Here is a 6,060-nt window from a genome sequence, read left to right as displayed (position 1 = left end):
ATGAGGTGAGGGGACACAGAAAGATGTAGTAATAAAGAATCTTATACGGTGCCAAGACCCTGAGTTTGGAATAAAGCTGGTATGCTCTAGAACAGCAAATATAGCAGATGAGAGTGAGAAAGAGGAAAAGAGATGAGGGAAGAGGTCAGACAGGCAGGTAGGGGTTAGGTCATTTAGGGCCTTGTAGATAAAAGTGAGAGGAACAGTCAAAATAAGTAAGATCGTGCTGTGGTAACAACCCCAAATTTCAGTTGCTGAAGACACCAAGGTTTGTTTCCTGTTCACACCTTGTCTACTACACTTAGGCTGGAGGCTCTGCAGCCTGTCAGCATCCTGGGAACCAGGCAGACGGAGCAGCCTCTATGAGGAACACTGCTGTTTAGAGTAGCAGGTAAGTAAGAGAAATCTCTGAAGGGCCTCCTCTCAGCAATTAATTTCCAGGAGTGGAAATGACATATCACTTCCACAAACAAATCATTAGCCAGATATAGTCAAATAGCCATGCTCAGTGGTGGTGAGGGACAGGGCAAAGGGACAGCTATTGGAAGGAAGTGCAATTCTTCCACATCCCCAGTAAGTAGAGAGCTGTACATGTTTTGTAAATAGTGTTAATGAATCCTATGGTAAGAATGTGGGATTTGCTCTGACTGTCATTCATGGCTCAGTGGGTTGGGCACTGTCCTGCAAAGCCGAAGGTCTCTGGTCCCAGTCCCAGTCCAGTTCTTCACACAGGGGCTGCAGGCTCAGCCCCTGGCTGTGGCACGTGTGTGAGACGACCAGTCCATGTTTCTCTCTCACATGGATGTTTTTGGCTCACGTTGATGTTTCTCTCCCTCTCCTCCCTCTCTTACCCTCTTTCTAAAAAATAATAATAAATAAAAATTGTAAAAGAATGTGGAATTTTACTCCAGTGAGATGAAAAATCACGAAAGATTGATGAGTTGATTTTATAGGATCATCTGGCCTTGGTGTGGGCAATACAGAGTTAAGGGGGCAGGAGGGGAGCAGAGCGATGAGCAATGGAATTGTACCGATCATTTCGCTGAGAGATAATAATGGCTTAGGTCAGGGTGGTAGGTGGAGGCGATGAGAAATGGTTGGATTTCGGATGCCACACTGAGCAGTTATGTGTAAGGGTGTGAAAGAGTGCGGTGAAATGTAACAGGAATGTGAAGTCTGTGGCCAAACTGGGCAGAACATGCCCATAAAGGCCTGCAAATTCATTTTTAAACCATAACATTGGCCAAACAAAACAAACTCTTGTACGTTCGGTAGGAAAGCATGCTTCCCAGTTAAATAAAACTAGTTTAAATAACAAATGAGTAAATACAGCCATCAGTTTACTAGTCTTGGGTCCAAAGAATGCTCTGACACTCTGGCAGATACATGTTAACACGTAAATCTGTGTTAACAAAACACTCACCAGCCAGGTAAAAACTCGGCTTAATCAGGAAGTGACAGACTGATTTAACATCTATTCAAAACCCATGGCATAATTTCTTCATCAACTGAATTGAGTTGGATTGTGTGAAACTTGCGATTCTAGGCTCAAAACATAGGCTGTTAAGCCCCTTCCTTCACTACACAGTGGTTCTACCAACGTTTAGTACACAAAGTTGAATAGGTAAAGAAACTACCTATTAGATGACAGTTCCCGTGTGCCACTAGATCTGGGGTGGGGCTGGGAGACCACATTTCCCGCAAGTACTCCATTTGGATGTGGGCAATCTAGGGATCGCATGTTGAGAAATTGTGGCTCTGCCTGATTCTTAAAAGGGGGGAAGGGTTTTCAGGAACAACTATAAAGGACACATGGACAAAACCAGTGGGGGTGGAGTCAGGGGAGGGAGATGGGGATGGCTGGGGTGCAGGGGAGTGGTGAAGGGGAATGGCAGACAACTGTACTTGAACAACAATAAAATAATTTTTTAAAGTCACAAATGTAACCCTTACTGAACATGGAAAACATTTATACCATCTTACAATTTCCACTAAGTTCCTATACTATTCTTGGATATGGTCAGCAGCTATTAGTATTCATGCTGAGCGGTGAGTGAGAAGGCTCTCAGGAGGTCCTCTATCAGATGCCATGGTCTCTCTCTCCCTTTTCTCTCCTTCTTACACATTTGAGCTCTTCCAACATTCTAAATTGTATTAGGTTCTAGAAATACCATATAGATCAGAACAAACAGGTCCCTGTCTTTGTGAAGCATGTATTTTGGAGGAAGCTTTATTTTAGTTCAGAGAAATGAGATTAGCCATAGTTCAGGGAATAAATACTATTTACTACTCAAGCAAGAATATCTTGATTCTAGTCAAATGGTGGTTACCACAAAAGTGACTGTCAGAAAATCATAATGTTGACTCAGTATTTGGTAGGAGGTAGAAGAAATATTTAGCATGATTATGCTCTAGGGGACAGAAGGACTCAGACGACTCACCACAGTCTCGTCACAACTACCTGTCCTCTTCCGCTTTTTAGGGTTCAGTGCAAATAACATTGGGTTTCCTGGGGCCTTCAGAAATGCTCCAGAGCTCCTCACACCAGTTTCTAAGGGGTCACACTCTCTACAGACATGGGGGTCTGGGCCCATTCAGGGGCTAAGCAAGTAACACACGTGTGTGGATGTCTGCCTGCCGGGTACTAAAGTAAACAGAAGAGGGTTAGTGCCCTCTGATTGTTTCATGAAAGAATTTGGGCACAGCGTTTCTGAAACTAAGGTTTGGGGTTTTTGGTTGGATTTTTTTTGCAGTTGAAAATCTGGAATATGAATATAAGTTTTTCCATTTAAACCATTAGTTCAACTATTTCCAAATATTAGATCAGCCAAATAAAACATATTCACAAGCCATATTTTATCTCTGGTTCCCCAGTTTGTGGCCTCTGTCTGTACATCATAAATATTGTCACATGAGTCATCTTTACTTAGTTACATAAAGAAAAGTATAAATATCTGACCCAAAGAATATCAAGAAGTGTAAACCTAATCATAAGTCTGTTCTGATATGCTTTTTTAGACTCCTGTTTTCTTCAGTTTTAAAATATATTATTGAAAGAAAACTCATAGGTACACAAAATATCCTTTGTCTTTTAATTCTAAGCTATAGGTGTGTGTGCTTTCAAACAGCTGATGAACATCTGGGCCACACAGTGAACTGGTTTTTTAAATTTTTCATTATTTATTCATTATGCGCTAACCCATTAAGCCATTTAGTGATTCCTCATAAATTAAAACAAACTGTTAATTGCATCAAATGTTGTAATAACTATATTTTTCAGTGCAGAGGGTTTCTATGCTCTTTCTTACATTGGAGTCACGCTGGTAGACATTCGGGTTGTGTGTCCATTTCTCGTATTTAGAGAACTGGTTATTAAGGTATCATTTGAGATGTGTTGTCTTATTTTTTTAATATCTTATTTATTTTTAGAGAAAGGGGATGGGAAGGAAAAAAAGTGGGAAAGAAACATCAATGTGTGGTTGCCTGTCATGTGTCCTCCACCAGGGACCTGGCCCGCAACCCAGGCATGTGCCCTGACTGGGAACCGAACCAGAGACCTTCTGCTTCACAGGCCTGTGCTCAATCCTCTGAGCTACACCGGCCAGGGCTCAGATGAGTGTCTTATTTTAAAAACATCTTCTATTTGTTTCTGTTATTTATAGAAAATTTATTCTCACCAATAGTTATATAAGAAAAAGGAGTATTTTTTCATTTAGATATTGTGCTAAGAAGAATTATAATAATAGTTATATTTAATCCCTATAATATCCCCACTTCCCTCAAGCTTGCAACTAAGGAAACTAAAATTTACAAATGTTATATACTGGAAAAGCTGACCGATTTCACAAAGGCATAAAGAGCACAAATGAGATTTGAGCCCAACCTGGTGTATGGACAAAACCAAACTTTTTTGGAACCTGTTCAACTTCATAAATTGTATTTTTGTAGTGATTAAGTAAGTGGAAGGTGACATCAAGCCTCAACTCAATCAATCAAAAATATTTATTGAGCAGCTAATACATGCTAGACACTATTTCATTCTTGGACTTTTATTATCTATTTCTGTACAGTTGAACTTAAGGGTTTTTTACTCAGTAACATACACGGAACATGGCTTCTCCATAGGGAGCAGTGGTTGTCCAAGTGTGATGCGCAGACCAGCAGTATCAGCGGCATCTGTGAACTTGTTAACAGTGCAGATTCTAAGGCCCTGTCCCAAAACTGCTGAATTGGAAACTCTGGAGGTGAGGCGCAGCACTCTTCATTTACAGAGACTTGGGAGGTGATTCTGATGTACCCTTTAGTTTGAGAAGCCCTGGTAGAACTACAGAGCTTTGTAAAGAAAGAGAAGGGCCCCTCCACCAAAGGCCTTTTAAATCATAGGTGTGAGTTCCTGTAGACCCCAGAGCATTAGCAAATAAAGGGCAAACTGAGGGAACTGGGAGCACTCTAAAAAGAGATCTGATTCTCAGAGGGCGAGTGGTCTTCTCTGAGACAGCACAAAGGTAAGTGCAGACCTTAAAAATGTATCAGTCCTACCAAGGGCACCATTTCGTTTTCTATCAAAGTGTCTAGTGTGGGCATGCCACCTGAAGTGTAATTCTGTTCTAATCTGAAAAGCATGTACCCCCTTTCCCTCATCACACCCTCCCTTACAAAACATCCGCGTCAGAAGGCTGTCACCTAAATAACCAAGTGGGGCTGCTTCCATTTATTCTTCTTTGCCTTGATATTTTGTTTCCTCCCCTACTCTTCCTGCATGAAGGGACTAAAATCAAACTATTCAGAGATAGACACTGGTGATCACTTCCACTTATTCAAAGAAGTCCACCAGTTCCCTGAGCTGATGTCTCATCTGTTGAATGGGTGGACTTTCTTCCTGATCCTTTCCACCTCTAACTTTGTCCGATTCCAAGGATGTGACACTCAGACAAACAGTTAGCTTATGTGTGTTAGGGGACTCTGTCTTATAGAATCAGTTTAAACACTGTTTTGATTAATGGTAAAAGCCACAGGGCGTGCCAGCACCCAATGAACCTGCTGTGTTAGTGCATAAGCCAGATTCCACCCATATATCTTCATGGTCACTGAGCTTGGGACAATCACTCCAAGGGAGTAAAAACGAGAAGGGCAGGAGAAAATGAGATTGCCTTTTTATTTGTCCAGGTTTCTACTTTGCTCTCCCCTGGTTTTATTTATATTCCAAACATGAAGAATACTGTTTATTTGTATGTTTGGAGCAGACGGCTACTTTTAAAAAATTAATGGCCACTCTTCTGGAGGAAGGAGGATGGCCAAGAGAAACCACAGTAGTGCTTTGCAGCCTTAAGATGCCCATTTTTAAAGCTTTATTTGGAATGTGGCACATTATAATTGACAGACTCGACAAGCATTCTGGTTTCATGGGCTGCATGTCAGGATTCCTGCCCTATATTTCCATATCGCCGAGTACTTCCAGGATGTCCTTGAACTAATTTAAAATCTCCCTGGGTTTCAGGTTCCCCATCTTCGCTGAAGGCCCCGCATCATTTGCCTGGTGCTTGCAGGGTGTTCCCAAGCAGGCGGTGCGCTGCCCTAATGCCTGAGAGATTTCTTATCTCTTTATCCACAAGGTTGATATCTATTTGCTTATCGTTTAAAGAGAGCAACTCATGTTGTATATTGTATCCCAGCAAATAACACGTGAATTGCATCTATCAGTAGAAAAAATTGACAACGGATGCTTTAGTGCCACAAACTCAGTTTGACTAGATTATTTTTTGTCTTTCAACTTTCTGTTTTTTGCATCTGATAGGTAGAGAAACAGCTTCCATTTTCTCAAGGCTTTGAGATTCTCCCTTTCCCTCCAAATTCTGTAAGTTTTAATTAATTCCCTGAGGGAGTAGGGTGCCTCAGAATATCTGATAGTATCAGTCTCCAATACCTTCTACTGATTATGGCATAAAGAATACCTTTAATAATGACTGGTATATTTAATAAACAGAAAAAATTCTCATGTACCACTGTAAGACAAAACAAAGGACTCATCTTGCTGTAGATATAGAGAAGCAAAATGTAATT

The sequence above is a fragment of the Artibeus jamaicensis genome, unplaced genomic scaffold (assembly GCF_021234435.1).
Source record: "Artibeus jamaicensis isolate MK-2021 breed Jamaican fruit bat unplaced genomic scaffold, CSHL_Jam_final contig_465, whole genome shotgun sequence".
NCBI classification, from domain to species: domain Eukaryota; kingdom Metazoa; phylum Chordata; class Mammalia; order Chiroptera; family Phyllostomidae; genus Artibeus; species Artibeus jamaicensis.
This window is presented reverse-complemented; position numbering follows the sequence as displayed.